An 18,103-nucleotide genomic window follows, 5' to 3' on the forward strand; every position below is an offset into this window, starting at 1 on the left:
TGATCCTACCTTTCTGTCACCAACAGAACCCAAGTTACGAGCCCCGGAAAAATCCCGTTCTTATGCACATGCATAGGGATATCAGACCAGCTCTGTGATTGGACTGAAGGGTTCTTAGTAAAGAGAACACAGCAAGTCGTTATTAACAGAGAGATATTTTCAGAAGTACAAGAAACCTGAAACATACCCAGAGAGGACGTTCTAGGACCATTTCTTTCCGCAATATACGTAAATGACCTAGTGGATAACGTCAGAGGCTCCATAAAGTTGTCTGCGGATGATGTTATTGTTTATAGGATATCCCTGGAGGAATGGTCAATATTCCGGTATATGAGAATAGTAAGCATGGGCAGGTCTAGTAAACTGGGGGTCTAGAATGCATACCTTAAGAGACGCCAGCACATCTTTATCTTTGATATTGTGGAACATACGTTTGGTACTGACTGCAAGCTCTTTGCTCTCAGTATTTTGAGAGGCAATAGTGTGGACCAAAACAAGGAAAAAATGTACAGTAAATTTGGGCTTTAAAGCACTATTATCAACAATATTATTTGAGCTCCGAATAAAATGGAATATGCTTTGAACAACTCAAAATGTCTTCTAGAAATATAGCAACAATTAATACAAAACAATCCAGTCTGCCATCACTTTAACAACGCAAATAATGACACAACACGTTAAAATGTGCAGTATTGCTTATGGCAACAGTACCTTACTGCTCCAGAAAATATTTACTATTCCATAATAGAAAACTGCATAAAATCGCTACTAGCTACTGCTTGCGTGGCTACTACTAAGACACTATCTAGCAATATACTGTTCATCAAGTCGTTCATGTGTCGCCCACTGCCGACAGAAAGTGTCAGTTTTTTTCCCTTACCTGCAAAATGATTTTTATGGAGGAGTTGTACGTGCCAATTCTATTGATCGTCCCGAAATTAGTATAGTTTGATATTAGATTTATCATTATTCATTATCAGGGACAGGAAAACACAAAGAATAAACAGAAATTCATCAGCGACTCAGTAGCACTGCATGCTAGGCGGCAGAATTCGGCGCAGGGCTAGACAGTTCTGTTGCTGCGGGGGTACGGGGTTTGCTTCGCGTTTTATTGTCACTATTAATATAGGTCAATAAAACGAATATCGTGCTAGACTGATTGGGCACCGATCAATCGAATGGACACGTAAAACTATGCTTTAAAAGTAATTTTGCTCATGATGGAAAACAAACCGACGCTTTCTGCCTACACTGGGCATCGGAGAAACGACTTGAGCACTGTATGCTTGGGCTGATACCTGGTAAACAATGCAAAAAAGAAACTGCAAATACCTGCCGTAACATGAGAGACCCTGAGGAGAGACATCAAATACGCGATGAATATTAATAAAACCGAGAAACGCAGGGCGGATTCCTGACTGAAAATGCAGGAAAAAATATCGTATGAATATGTGTTCGGAAATGGACGGTATGTGTGAAACGATAGTAGACCGTCCCTGAACACAGAACAGAGATTCATCATGAAGACGTCACAATGGACGTTCGAAGTGACCTAAGCGGGATTGCAGGAGAGTAGCAATTGTCATTCAGGATACAAATAATCGTACTTTGGCTTACACCATATTGATGGGCCACTTGATGGAGCTTTGACTAGGGTTTACCTCAGTATCCCGTGGAACCTGGGGCTCAAAATCTGGCGTACGCAGTCCGTCATTTCCTTGCATGTCCGTCTGTCAGAAAGGACTCATGTATCACACAAACGCGCAAAAGGGCTTGAAATGCTGAGTAAAGTGGTTGGTTATCAAAAACGCGCAAAAGGGCTTGAAATGCTCTGTAATGTGGTTGGTGTCTGGATGGTACTTGTTTTCGCATAGCCGTGCTGCCTCTCGACCGGTTCCATCTGCTTGGCTGCACACAAACACCATCTCGGCTTATTCCTGTCATGAATACCAGACTGAACTGCTGTTTACAGTACGCTGCGTCAATCACACAGCGTGCCGCACACAAGGAACACACGGCACGTGGCCAGAGGCCATTCCGTTCGCCAGCGCCAGTGTGAGCGTGTGGGTGCTCTTCTGTCATTCTGCGCAACGGATTAATCTGAGACGTACCCTTTAACCTGTGGCTCCTGCAAGATGCAATTTGCACCCCCACACTACTATAGAAGTCAGGCAGACGCTCCTAACGTTCTAAAGAGAAATTCCTGAAAAACTTCCAGCAATAAATATGTTCCAGGGTCGTCCACTGTAGGGAAATGACACAAAAGTTCACAAAATTTCTTATGTAACTATTGGGATACTTGGGTACTTGAGTAGTGCTAGTTAGTGTAACAAAAACATGAAATTAACGAAAATTATAATTTTTTTGCAAAATTTCTGAGAAATCACAATGGCACTTTTAGTTATGAACTGAACAAGTTAGTTCCGAGTTCTTTTCGGAACGTGAAGTTACCTCTTAAGGATAGGATTCGCTAATGAAATTTGTATACAAAGTTCAAGATTGTTATTGACTTGGCAGAATGGCTGAGAGCCGCGCCTACTCAACTTGAATAATTATCCAATAGAATGTTGCTAGGCACGGTCGAGGCTGTCACTTGTGAAATGCAGTGAAGTGTACTGTTGTGGAGGAAATATGGGGCTCGCAAGAGCTGTAGCGTACAATACCGTAAGCTGCAATGACTGCTGTCTGCGCCGCTCACTGCTGACAAATAAGATGACTCCCGTTCTATCTGGATTGATCTTTGTCAATCAAACTCTCCCTATGCCTTGATGAATTCAAGGACTCCTATTCGCTCTAGTCTAACTATTGGCGTGGTACACCGGTCAGGTAACCAGTTCACCGTGGTGCCACTCAAAAATTCGCTCGCAGGCTCCAAGAGAGACAACGGAACGGCGCCTCTCCATGCCAGACGTGAAGGCGTATATCTTTTGGTCTCTTCCATTACTCCTTCAGCTCAAGGCGTCCAGAATATCGTCTGCCAATCAGCATTACTCTTCTAAAACGGGCGAATTACGTATGGGACTCAACTGCTGTGGTCATAAGTCCCCTAGATCTTAGAACTACTTAAACCTAACTAACCTAAGGACATCACACACATCAATGCCCGAGGCAGGATTCGAACCTGCGACCGTAGCAGTCGCACGGTTCCGGACTGCGCGCCTAGAACCGCGAGACCACCGCGGCCGGCTGGAAATCTGTAGCATCGGCGTTTGGCGTTTGCTGTCTCCCTGTAAAAACCTCTGAAACTGCGTGCTATGTCTGTAAAGAATGCGTAGGCTGGGCGCTCCCACACAGTGTAAAGAAATTTGCTTTTAAGCCGAACACGGGGTAATGCTCCCTTTCACTCGGGCAAACACTGTTTGCTCTACCGGCCTTCGCCGGCTGACGTAGATAGGTTGACTCGTCCTCTGAAAGGACCGGCCTACTGGCGTGCGGTTTGCCTCTCCCGAACTAAAAGTTTTTGTGACCTTCGTATCTTGAATGTGTGTGTGTATGCCAGCCTCGAGTATTTCACCCTTGGTGCGCACTTGCGATTTATTTGTTATTTGCATATCGTTTACATGAATTCATACAACAGTAACTTCATCTTATTGAGTTTGGGTTCGAATGAAGCGTCTTGATGTGCGGAATATGATTGTGAGGGCGGAATATGTAAGCAATGAAGGTCAGGAGACCACGACGTTTTACATATCTCTCTCCTTCCGACAAAATTTTTTCTGGGGTTTTTCAATGCCGAGGAAAACATTGACAAAAGTCATGCAAAAATTGTTCTTTTAGATTTTCCAGTAAACTTTTTTCAGCCATTCTTAACAATTTTTTCTAATGATTTCTGTATAGATATTGTTTTTATTTTTTAATTTTACAATTTATGTTGTGTTGTTAGGCAAATATAGACTTAGGAAGGTTGTTATTCTTTGTCGTTGGCAGTACGTGTCTCTGTTTTTCTTTTTCATTCCAAAACTTGTTTTTACAATATTAATTTTTCTAAACTTGTTAGTGTACAGTGTATCTCGTTTTTGTGTGGTTATATCTTTTCTTTAGTTAAGCTTCACGTGAATGTCCGCAAAAGCTATGTTGTGTGAAATTGTTTTATTTATTTAGGCATTATTTTTCTTTTTTTTTGTGTGTCACTGTTTTAAGAATGAAAAAGTGTTTTTTCTTTAGTCCATCCCCTTTCAACCTATGATAACCAAAACTTTTTCATACAAAAAAACTTACTTGGCTTTAGAGTGATTTTTCATATTATCTACTTATACTACTTAATTTTCTTTACATAATATTTTAAGGTCCCTATCACAGTATGGGCTTTACATATGTGATAAAATAATTACTTTTACGAAAAATGAAAAAAAATATTTTTACAAATATACCATTTTCTTAATTCTACATATGTATTTCATCAGTCTTTTCGTTTTGTGCTGCGTCAGTTTCTGTGGTCGACAGTCCCCACTGAAATACTGGAAGGTGTCGACTCATTTTTATGGGTGTCACAAATCATGAGAGAAGCACTCTAGCATGCGATACCGGGTCTTACTTGTTGACATTCTTATTTATCATGGAGTGGTACTTTTAACCGATTATGTTGACTGTGGTTTACTGCATAGACAGGGATGTCTTGGTACTCCTTTGCAGTCACATCTGGGACGGTATGCCAGTTCGATGATTGTAGTTGACTACCGACGATCGTCACAAATATTGTGCTATGACGTCTTGGTACTTCACACCTAGTTCGGTATGGCAATTTGATGAGGTGGCGCCGGCCGCGGTGGCGGTGCGGTTCTAGGCGCTCCAGTCCGGAGCCGCGCTGCTGCTACGGTCGCAGGTCCGAATCCTGCCTCGGGCATGGACGTGTGTGATGTCCTTAGGTTAGTTAGGTTTAAGTAGTTCTAAGTTCTAGGGGACTGATGACCACAGCAGTTGAGTCCCATAGTGCTCAGAGCCATTTGAACCATTTGATGAGGTGGCAGGGAGAATATTGTTCATTTTGCTGAATCTATTTCTAGATAATGTTGGTTGGTGCTACATAATATTCTGTTTGCCATTCGCTTGTATTTGTTTGACGATTCAAGGTTTATTTTTGGAGAGGTGGTTGTAGTAGTTGCCATGCCTCAAAGTTCATGGAAAGATGTTTGTAGCAATTTGCTTTGTAAGATAGGAGAGAAAGGTATCTTGATGTCTTCTGCCCTTCTTCATCTTGCATCTTCTGTTATTCTCTTCTTTCTTGCATTCTTCTGTTCTTCTTGGGCTACGAATATGTGAATTTTAGTGTAGGAGTGATATAGGATTTGTAGGATCTGACTGCCTTTCCAAATGTTACTTGATGAGTTTGTAGATCTTAAAATTTTTTGTACCTTCATTGTCGTCTCGTCGTGATTCTCCCCACACTCTTCCGTTGTGTTGCAGTGTCGTGACATATGAAACGTCCGTGTTGCGTGTTGTCCTCCTGAAGTCCAACCTGGTTGCAACCTGCATTTCCAGTGTGGCGTTGATCTTCATGTTGTTGTTATTGCACTAAGTGCTTTCTCAACATGTCTGTACCCTCTCCATCGCTATCTCGAAGGATCTGGTGTTAACGGGGCTGGTGATTGGTATTGGTGGCGATGTCCCTTTTTTCATGTAGAGAAATTATTTACAATGTTTGGTTCTATACAAACAACAAGAGATTTTGACTCTATAGAATGCAATGTTTATAAAAATTAAGAAAATTATTATTTATTTCTCATATGATAATTTAATTAAAGCACATATCTATCTTTTTATAGCCTACCACTTCTTCATTCTTTTATTTGTTGTGTACCATTTATTGTTTGTGTGCATGTTGCAGTGTACTCGATACTACAAGAGATTGTTAGTGTGTATTGTGTCTCTTTTTCTTTTAATGAATGTGTTATTTTGTTGATTCTTAATTTATTTTATGATTTAGTGGTTAGTACACGATTTGCGATTGCCCCTCTGTCTCTTTCCCTTTCTTCTCTTTTACCATTTCTTTCATCCACATTCTTTTAGGTGGCTGACGTAGTAGATGCCAATACTTTTACCTGTTTCTGGGTGCGTTAGATCTATGGCATTTTCGTGAGCTATCCTGGAAATTATCATTGGCCCTTTATAGATTGCAAAAAATTTTCTGCATTTATTTTGACTCTTATGTGAAAGGTAATTAATTTTTACGAATACCTTTTGGCCTAGTGTGAAGCGTTTCTTTGTGGCAGATTTGTCTTGAGTGATCTTACATCTCATTGCTGCTGAGCCAATGCCTTGTAGGGCAGAAGCAACGATTTGTCTATGTTGCTTTCGGGGAATAACTGGAAATTTAATGATTTCTTTTATATTTTCTGGTGGATCTATATTCTTTAATATTGTAGTTGGTGGATAAGTCGTGGTACTATGTGGTGTCTCATTAAGTACTTCTTGGAAGTCTCGTAGATATAGGTAACAAGTACAATGGTTCTTTCTACAAAATAGTCTACAAAGTGTTCCAAAATCTTTCATGGTACTCCGGCCGGATTTCCTCTTGGTTTATATTTGGAAATAAAGTTGGGTTTAATTTTTGATTTGTCTACTGTGTTTTCCCAATGCACTTCTGTATTGGGGCCCTTTATCTGAGATGATCCTTTTCACTCTCCCAACTTGTTGTATAAAGTCCTTTTGAAGTGCTTTACTAATAGTAAATCCAGTGGCTTTCTTTAAGGGTGTAAGCGTAGTGTATTTTGATGCTAGTTCAATTACAACAAATATGTAGGTGAAACATTTCCTTGTTCGTGGAGTTGGACCATAAATATCGGTTGCAGCAATCTTGATTAATTTATCAGGGATAATTGGAAACATTGGGGGTTTCGTCTGATATGTCACATGTTTTGACTGTATGCGTTCTTTACAACTTTTAAGAACGCGTCGAATACATCGCTCCATATTTGGGAAGTGTACTGGTTGTTTCATTTTTAGATAGCATTTCTTGGGTCCAAAATGTCCACTGCTAAAGTGGGTATACCAAATGCATTTATTAATAACTTCGTCAGGGATGCATGCTAACCATTGTACAGTATCATGATTATGTTTGAAAAATAGGATATTATCTTTTACTATGTAACTTTTTATAGTTCCTGTGTTCGTTTTATCGGTAAGTTGGTGTTCAATCTTGAGAAGGGTCTGATCTTTGTTTTGTTTGTCAGATAAATTTTTTAAAGCATTTGTGATAAAATTTTCGAATGGTACGTTTTTTAGATAATGGATAGTCCGTTCTTCATTTTCAATGTTGATTTTCTGGTCATCTGCCATTTTCTGTGACGAACGAGACAATGCATTGGCCAGAATATTTTCAGGTCCTGGTACGTATGTGATTGAAAAGTCATACTCCTGCAGTACTTGCATCCATCTTGCCAAACGGCTGTGGGTTGATTTATGGTCTGTGTATACCTGTGTTTTTCTGCCAAACAGAAAATGTCGATTTTTTGAAATGCCCATGGTATGGCTAGAGATTCTAATTCTGTTATAGAATAATTCTTTTCTGCTTTCGATAGTACTCTACTTGCTAAGGCTATTGTTTTATGTATTTTCTTACCGTTTTCCTCAATTTGTTGAAGTAGAACCGCCCCTTGCCCGGTCTTTGCCCTATCAGTTACTAGACAGAACGTCTGACTTAAATCTGGGTGTAATAAAATTGGAGCATTATTCAATGCCTCCTTCAGCTTATGAGATTCTTCATCTGCTTGTTTATCCCATAGCCAGGGTGTGTTTTTTCCTGTCAGTGCACACGGTCTAGGTGCTGCAAGTGTGTCTATCCATATACATTTTTTGTAAAAATTTATCAACCCCAAGAATCCCCTTATACTTTTCTTGTTGTATGGAGTAGGAATATTACGAATAGCGTCTGTCTTCTTCTCGTTTGGCGTTATACCTTTTGCAGATATGTAATGTCCTAAAAATTTAATTTCAAATTTTTCAAAATGCGATTTAGTAATGTTGACGGTGACCCCATGTTTTTTCATAATTTGTAGGAAATTATCCAGTATATAATTATTTTCTGCCCAAGTTGCCTCCGCCACAAGAACGTCGTCCACATAGCAAGTAATTTTCTGAAGTATGTCGAGATTCAGTACAGAATTCAGACCGCGAATAAAGGCAGCTGACGAAATTTTGAGGCCAAACGATAAATGTTTGAATTGGTAGCAACCACCAAAGACAATAAAGGCTGTGTATTTTCGACATGAAGGCTCGAATTCTATTTGCCAAAAACTTGAACGCAAATCGATGGATGAAAAAATTTGTACTCCATGAAGCTTCTGAATCAACTCTTCCAATTTCTCTGGTCTATCTGTTTCCGAAATTATAATTGTATTTATTTGTCTTGAATCGAGTACCAAACGTATGCTCCCATCCTTCTTACTTACAACATGTAAGGGTGAATTATATGGTGACTTCGTGGGTTCAATTATGTCATCAACATTTTTCTGATTTCAAGAAATACTTGCTCTCGATAACTATATGGTATGGAATAAGGTGGAACACAAAAGGGTTTATGATCTTTGACCTCAGATTTGTATTGAAAATCTTTAATGTTACTTGTCTTTGGTGCAAATACCTCCGCATGTGATCTCAATATGCCTTCTATACATTTTTTATCGTGGAGCGAAATATCATCTATTTCCTCTATCTTCTTACAAATCTCTTGATGAATTTCTTCTATTATTTCTGGTGGGAGTGGGTCAAGGTTTTCCTCAAAGTTATATCTAGGGTGTCTCTCCTCCTCTATTTCATTCCCTTCGTGACTTAAATGCGATTGCTTTACTTTTCCCTGATTGTTTTCATCGTTCAAAGTTTGAATAAAATATAGTATTACATCATCTATTGTTACGAAGCCTTGTGGTATGCTGATGTGAACCTTACCCTCATTAATGAAATCTACACCGATTATCATATGAGCCGTAAGTTTTGGTACGATTATAAAATTGTTTTCAAACTCGTAACCTTGTCAATTGAATGAAAGACGTGTTTCGTATTTCACCTCTGTTGCATTTTTTCCTAAGGCTCCAAAAACTCTTATCCTTTTCGTTCTTAAAATCGGTAATTCTTTCTCTCTATCGCAACTTTCAAATAGGCTTTCTGATATAGCCGCCACTTGACTCCCACTATCTATGATTGCTTGTGTCGTCATTTCACCAATGTTTATCTTTAATATGGGTTGTATAATTGTGGATGTTACGATTTCCTTTTCTTGCATCACATCCTCTGCTATAGATTCATAGCCTAACCTGTGGATAATTGTACCTTCCCTTTGTGTTTGTGTTTGCTTTGGTGTTAACTCCGTTTGCGACCTAGCTACCTCTTTTCGTCTATTTTCGAGCTCCTGTCTCTCCTTTTCCTTCATTTCCAAACTTTCCCGAATGTACTCTCTCTCTATCTCCTCATAGTCACCCATGTTGTATACATATTGTGTTCGTGGCGTCTGAGTTTTGTTTTTATCTAGGATACTCTGCTCTGTTTTATCGCGTTCATTTACTTGCTTCTCGTCAAATATAGTCCGGTTAACAATTCTTCATCGCTTAGTTCTTTAATACACGGAAGTGGTGGCAGTTTCCTCGCTTTCAGAATTTTCCCAATCTATGCTCTTTTCCCAGGCCATGTAGCGTAATTCAAGTGTATTTGGTGCTGACTCTTTATCAGAAATTTTCGTAAGTCTCTGTTTGGCTGAATTTTGGCTATTTTCAGTTTTTTTCTAATTTTGATCTAGCTACTTCCAAAACATGAATGTCATATTTTGATTGTTTCAATGAATTGACGTCAGTTTGCCTAACCTCTTCCGGATTTTCCCGTCAATCATTACGTTTTTCATTATTTGGTGGCCTAATTTCTACTTCTGGTTTCCCTTTGCTGTGTTGTTCTTTTCTCTGTGGACCATCGTTTCCTCGGTAATTATTCGCGTCCTGGTCGCCAGTTGCTGTTTCTAAAATCGTTACCTCTTTCAAAGTACCCTTGACCTTTGGCATTTTGATTCCTAAACCCATATTCGCCACTGTATGAATGTACATTACCGTTCCTATTTCGGTACCTATTATTCTGGTTATCGTTTCTGTGCCAATTGTCTCCATTGTGCCTCTGTCCTTGTCTGTTAAATTGCCTGAAATTATCGGTGTTAGGATTACGATTATTATTATTGAAATATTCGTTCCTAGTCCTCTCCTTTAGCTGTTCCCTTTCCTTTCTTTTTTCTTTCATCACGTTTTCTTTAAACATAAATTCAAGTTCCCTTAAAACCTCTTTGAATTCTTCGTTATTTTCATTTTTTTCCTACTGTCGCCTGTTGATACTTTATCGGTATTTTCATTCTACATAGACGTATCAGATCTCCGTTACTGTATGGTTTGTTCAGGCATTGATCCTTTTTGTCCATTGTATCGAAGAATTTTACCACGCTTTTCTCTCCTGAGTTTTCATATGGTGACATCTGAAGTAACTCGTATTTAATATTGTTTTGCGCCTCCTTAGACAAATATCTTTCGAGAAATGCTGGTCTGAACTGTAGGTAAGACGTACAGGTAGCTGCGATCTTTTGCATCACCTCTGCTACTGTCCCTGACATGTGTGCACCAATGAAGTCAAGTTTGTGAGCTACGCTCCAGTGGTTTGGTAAGCCTACTTGAAACTGATCGATGAATGTGCGTGCATGCAAGCTACCGCCTTCTTCCTTGAAATGTTGAAATTTTATAACTGTAAGGAAGTGGTCTGTATCACATCTACTCATTTCCGCGTCAAATCGCATCATTGGTGAACAAAATTATTGTTCGTGTGTTTCTACTCTCGTAGTTCGCGGTATAGTACATGTGCTGCTATTATGTTGTGTCTTGGATTTACTGGTTCAGTTGCCTGTCTTTCCATTGATATCGGCTGAATGTATGTGTTCCGTTTTTCTAGATACTGTGCCTGGTCTTGTGGCATGTCATGTATTACTTTAAAACTCGATTTCTGCGCGGGTGTTACGTCTAGCCTTGGTTCTACTTGAACTTTCTTAGACGGCACGTGTTGGTGTACTGAATTAATGCTTGGCGTGTCAGTTGTTTCCCTACAGGTGTAATCGGTCTCGATCTTTTCTTGGATAGTTTGAATCAACTCTGTTCGAAGAATCTCAAACTGATCTTTGTTTTTAAGTTCTATTTTATTGATCCGCTGATCTTTTTTTTTTTTTTCTTTTTCAGTGCAACCTTGCTTTGAATTGCTTGTTGTTCCGAAATTTGTATTGCTGTTTGAGTGGCCTTTTTCGTAAAACGTTCCACCTTTTCGTCAACGTTTACGATGTCCAATTGTACCTTGTCCACGTCAGTGCGTAATTGCTGCTGACCTTGTGTTAGTAACTGAATTGTTTCTCTAGATTCTTTCGCGTCTTTGTTTATCTGAGTGATCTGACTATCGATTCTGGCGATCCCTTCTTCCATCTGGATTATAACCTGTTGGATCTGTGTCTTAATAGCCTGATTATCCTGTTTCAATTCCTGATACTGTTTTGTCATCTGTGTATTCTGTTTCGTTATCTGTGTATTAATAACCTAATTCTGTTTCGTGATACTAGCTTTCATTTTTTGTAACATCTCCATAATCGCGTCCTGTCCTGTAACACTACCTTCTGCTGAACTATGCATTCTCGATCTATTGTTTTCTACTCGGTCAGTTAGGTCATTTACTGGGCTATGCTGTGGTGTTTCTAAGTTTGATAACTGCAATAACCCGTGCTGTCTGTCTTGAGGACTAGTTGCGTTTGTCATTGAACCATTACGTGGCGCAAACAACTCCGCATTCTGCCCTCTCTGTTGTCTATGTCTTGTGTTTGCAGGTACAGTTGCATCAGTTACAGAACATTTTCGTGGCGCTCGTAAATCCGCAAAATTCTGTGTCTGTTGTTGGGGCATATTTAGAATGTGTACCATAGGTTCGACGTATTCTAATTATTCCCCCTCTTCCTCACTGTCTACTTCTCTTTGAACGTTAGCTAACTTACCAGTTTATTGAACCAACACCAACAACAACGTCGTGACATCTCGGCTAATGTTCTCTCTGCTCTGCTACAGTCTCCAATCGCCACCTGTGCGCTTGCAAAGGGAGAGAAATGTTATTTCATAATTCTAACTTACACTCCTGGAAATGGAAAAAAGAACACATTGACACCGGTGTGTCAGACCCACCATACTTGCTCCGGACACTGCGAGAGGGCTGTACAAGCAATGATCACACGCACGGCACAGCAGACACACCACGAACCGCGGTGTTGGCCGTCGAATGGCGCTAGCTGCGCAGCATTTGTGCACCGCCGCCGTCAGTGTCAGCCAGTTTGCCGTGGCATACGGAGCTCCATCGCAGTCTTTACACTGGTAGCATGCCGCGACAGCGTGGACGTGAACCGTATGTGCAGTTGACGGACTTTGAGCGAGGGCGTATAGTGGGCATGCGGGAGGCCGGGTGGACGTACCGCCGAATTGCTCAACACGTGGGGCGTGAGGTCTCCACAGTACATCGATGTTGTCGCCAGTGGTCGGCGGAAGGTGCACGTGCCCGTCGACCTGGGACCGGACCGCAGCGACGCACGGATGCACGCCAAGACCGTAGGATCCTACGCAGTGCCGTAGGGGACCGCACCGCCACTTCCCAGCAAATTAGGGACACTGTTGCTCCTGGGGTATCGGCGAGGACCATTCGGAACCGTCTCCATGAAGCTGGGCTACGGTCCCGCACACCGTTAGGCCGTCTTCCGCTCACGCCCCAACATCGTGCAGCCCGCCTCCAGTGGTGTCGCGACAGGCGTGAATGGAGGGACGAATGGAGACGTGTCGTCTTCAGCGATGAGAGTCGCTTCTGCCTTGGTGCCAATGATGGTCGTATGTGTGTTTGGCGCCGTGCAGGTGAGCGCCACAATCAGGACTGCATACGACCGAGGCACACAGGGCCAACACCCGGCATCATGGTGTGGGGAGCGATCTCCTACACTGGCCGTACACCACTGGTGATCGTCGAGGGGACACTGAATAGTGCACGGTACATCCAAACCGTCATCGAACCCATCGTTCTACCATTCCTAGACCGGCAAGGGAACTTGCTGTTCCAACAGGACAATGCACGTCCGCATGTATCCCGTGCCACCCAACGTGCTCTAGAAGGTGTAAGTCAACTACCCTGGCCAGCAAGATCTCCGGATCTGTCCCCCATTGAGCATGTTTGGAGGCTGGATGAAGCGTCGTCTCACGCGGTCTGCACGTCGAGCACGAACGCTGGTCCAACTGAGGCGCCAGGTGGAAATGGCATGGCAAGCCGTTCCACAGGACTACATCCAGCATCTCTACGATCGTCTCCAAGGGAGAATAGCAGCCTGCATTGCTGCGAAAGGTGGATATACACTGTACTAGTGCCGACATTGTGCTTGCTCTGTTGCCTGTGTCTATGTGCCTGTGGTTCTGTCAGTGTGATCATGTGATGTATCTGACCCCAGGAATGTGTCAATAAAGTTTCCCCTTCCTGGGACAATGAATTCACGGTGTTCTTATTTCAATTTCCAGGAGTGTATATGATGCTGCGTCACACTGCGTCTCTGCGTCACTCTGCGTCTTTGCCTATCACCTAAAAATCCTATGCCCTAACAGCTATACAAATATCGTAAAAAAATACAAAATTTTCCAACACAATAACACACACCCCTTTCCCTAAAATTCTGCTTTCTGCACTACCTGTATCTATTATGATCCCAATATTTGCAAATAGCTATTTAATACATGAAAGAAAGTTCGTCAAAGTGCTACTGCTGCGACATACCATGCCTAACTATCCTGACACTTTCCTGTCCTGGTAGGTTACCTATTTTACCTATCCTGGCAGGGTCGCCATTTTCCGTGATCGAACGGGTGCTATTCTGTCATTCTCTGCAACGGATTAATCTGAGACATACCCTTTACCCTGTGCCTCCTGCAAGATGCAATTTCCACTCCCACACTACTATAGAAGTCAGACAGACGCTCCTAACGTTCTAAAGAGAAATGCCTGAAAAACTTCCAGCAATAAATATGTTCCGGGGTCGTCCACTGTAGGGAAATGACACAAAAGTTCACAAAATTTCTTACGTAACTAGTGGGATACTTGGGTACTTCAGTAGCGCTAGTTAGTGTAATAAAAACATGAAATTAACGAAAATTATTATTTTTTTGCAAAATTTCGGAGAAATCACAAAGGCACTTTTAGTTATGAACTGAACAAGTTAGTTTCGAGTTCTTTTCGGAATGTGAAGTTACCTCTTAAGGATTGGATTCGCTAATGAAATTTCTATACAAAGTTCAAGATTGTTATTGACTTGGCAGAACGGCTGAGAGCCGCGCCTACTCAACTTGAATAATTATCCATTAGAATGTTGCTAGGCACGATTGAGGCTGTCACCTGTGAAATGCAATGAAGTGTACTATTGTGGAGGAAATATGGGGCTCGCAAGAGCTGTAGTGCACAATACTGTAAGCTGCGATGACTGCTGTCTGCGCCACTCGCTGCTGACAAATAAGATAACTCTCGTACTATCTGGATTGACGTTCGCCAATCAAACTCTCCCGACATCTTGATGAAGGCAAGGACTCGTATTCGCCCTTGTCTAACTATTGGCGTGGTACACTTGTCAGATAACCAGTCCACCGTGATGCCACCAAAAATTCGCTCGCAGGCTCCAAGAGCGACAACGGAACGGCGCCTCTCCATGCCAGACGTGAATGAGTATATCTTTCGGTCTCTTCCATTACTCCTTCAGCTCAAGGCGTCAGGAATATCATCTGCCAATCAGCATTGCTCTTCTAAAACGGGAGAATTACGTTTCGCTTAAGGCGACCAATCCGGAAATCTGTAGCATTGGCATTTGGCGTTTGCTGTCTCCCTGTAAAAACCTCTGAAACTGCGTGCTATGTTTGTAAATAATGCGTAGGCTGGGCGCTCCCACACAGTGTAACGGAATTTGCTTTCAAGCCGAACACAGGGTAATGCTCCCTTTCACTCGGGCAAACGGTGTCTGCTCTATGGGCGGTCGCTGGCTGAAGTAGATAGGTTGACTCGTCCTCTGAAGGGACCGGGTTACTGGCGTGCAGTTTGCCTCTCCCGAACTAAAGGTTTTTGTGACCATCATGTCTTGAATGTTTGTGTGTATTCCAGCCTTGAGTATTTCACCCTTTGTGCGCAATTGCGATTTATTTGTTATTTGCATATCGTTTACATGAATTCATACAACATTGACTTTATCTTATCGAGTTTTGGTTCGAATGAAGCATCTTGATGTGCGGAATATGATTGTGAGGGCGAAATATGTAAACAATGAAGGTCAGGAGACAACGATATCTTACACCATCTACCGCAGTATCAGTGCATTTCTGGATGCATGTTGAAACGTCCCCTTTGAACAATTATACACGATTGTGCTTAAACTGACACACAATATTTTTTAGCGCAACGCAATCTGACTTTCAAAAATCCCTACAAAAGATTGGCCTGACTAACATTAACTTATACCTTTCACAAATCACTTACCTCACAAAAATCTTCGTTACTCGAACTACTGCAATACAGCGAGCGCCACTACTGCCAGCTAAATAAAAGATTCAAACTACTGAAGGCACTAACTACTAATAGGCGTAGTTAGCAAATGAAAGATTTTGATAGAGAACAAACAATGTATTTACCTTAATAGTCATAATTGACATCCAGTCTTACAAATTTCAAAACTCTGCCATCTCTCTCCCCACATCCACCACTGCTGGCGGCTCACCTCCAACTGCGCAGCGCTACACGCTGTCCACATCCAGCTGCCAAACACTACAATGGCAGACAACAATGCAAACTAGCCACAGACTGCACACAGCACAGCCAGTGACTTTCATACAGAGCGCTACGTAACGTTGCCAATAAGAAAACATAAACAGCCTATTTACATAGCCCCCATGCTCCCCACAAAACATTTTACAATTTGTTTTGTGCAGTGGCCAATAATGATTTGATAAAATTTTTCATAATTACAATAACAAAGAAATCAAAGGCACACACTTATTGATACAATGTTTATCATAAGCTAAAATTTTCTCACAGTCCATAAAGACAGTCCTGATCATTCATCACAGTAACATTGCGGTGTTTTTCTCAAAGTCTGAGCAGTAAAAGAAAATGCACACGGAAGTAGTGGATTTCCATGCAATCTTGAAGAAGTAGTGTTGTCCTTCCAACGGAAAGACAGTGCTGACTCTTGACAAGCAGACAGGTATTGGTGCACAACTGAGCAAACCCACAGCAGAGTCAGTTGACGTTTTGAACAATATTGGTAGGTAGTTCATCACAGAGCAGACCCACTGTAGTCCCAGTAGAGATTACGGTACTGGTGGGCCACCAGAGGTGCAGACCCACTGCAGTCCTTGTAGAAATAATGGTACTGGTAAGTCAGCAAAGATGTAGACCCACTGTAGTCCTTGTATAAATGGCCAGCAGCCATCTGTTGTGACTGTGCAGGTGCACAATCACCATTGAAGAGTCTTGCGGATAATATAGCAAGTCCATAACTCACCACTTGTCCACTCACAAAAATTTGTTTGGAATGTCCTTAGAACCAGCAATGCTGTTATCCAGTCCCTTGCTGAATAATTAACACACGTGCAACCCTAACAGTCCCTACTTCTCACATATTTTGCATATACAATGACCATCAGAAATTTGATGAACTGGTGTCAATTACAATTTTATAACATAAGAATACAATTACAAAGGTACAAAATACATCATTAAAGAACATAACAACACAGATAACATTTGTAGTAAAACAGGCTTTACAAAAGAGTAGAAATAAACATGTACATCAGTGTTACAGAAATTATGACATAAGTACATACATGAAAGATCAGAATAATTTTTGAAACATCAACTTCACACATGAGCAACAAAACAGAACAGATAAATAATGTCTAAACATCTTTACAAAGTAAATAACATATTATTAATGCAAATTATATTTGAGCATAACAGTATTCCTCATCATAGTTCATGGAGCTGAGTATTAGAAAAATTCTACAACATAAGTCTTATCAGATAAACATATAAAGACAGGTAGAACGTAAATACACAAGGGTACACAAACACATAGGGGGATAACACAATGGAAAGGACAGGGTTCGTTTTCAGTGTAACATTTGGTACTGCAGTATTTTGCGAACAAAACCTTTTTTGTTCTTGGAGATCTCCCTTCGTTCATCATTATTCCCAAAAAGTCCTATCTATACCTCCTTTCTGTATTCTAACCATATTTCTTTCAAAATAATTATGGCTCATTGTACAATACTCATTTTGGCCCAAATCGTTTTCATATAACTTCTCAATGCATTATTTCCCTATTCCCTATAGTTAGGTTCTTATATAGTCTACCCCCTCTTAAGCTAACTTAAAGCTACTGAGCTCAGATGCTAAACTAAGGGACGAGGCAATGCAGCAGCACAAAACAATTAACACAAACAGCAATGACAAAAAATGGACATTGGCGAATCAAATGCAATATTACGACTAATATAAGGCAATGAGCAGCAAACAAGAAAAATAAATCGGTAGTAAACTGGCTTAGAAGAGTAACACAAAGTCAAATTCAGTAACACTATGCCTGGAAAACAGCAGCAGCAAATGAAATAACTTATATCTAAACATGACATAGCTCAAGCAAAAAAAATATTACACTAAAGACAACAATGCAGACAAGGGAAATGTATATTCACATCTTAATATCTATGTCATTAAAGTGGTGCACCACAACTTATTCTACAAAATAAATTACCAAGTACTTGAAAGGAAAATTATGAATGCAGTTCCTGTGAAGGTACATATCTTTTTGCGCTCCCTCATTTTTTTGAAAAAATTATTATTTACTCGATCTGTAGACAGAAAATGTTTATATTAGTACAATTATAAAATTTTATTTTAACCAATGCTGCAGTGCAGCTAGAAACTAGATATTAAACACAATAGGCAAAGCAAGGCGTGAAACGTCATTCACTAGCCATATGGCATTTCATAATGCAGTAAACAATCTTTCAACTAGCAAGGCAATAGATGTGAAATGTTTCTCATCATTTCA

The sequence above is a fragment of the Schistocerca nitens genome, chromosome 5, assembly GCF_023898315.1.
Source record: "Schistocerca nitens isolate TAMUIC-IGC-003100 chromosome 5, iqSchNite1.1, whole genome shotgun sequence".
Taxonomy (NCBI): Eukaryota; Metazoa; Arthropoda; class Insecta; order Orthoptera; family Acrididae; genus Schistocerca; species Schistocerca nitens.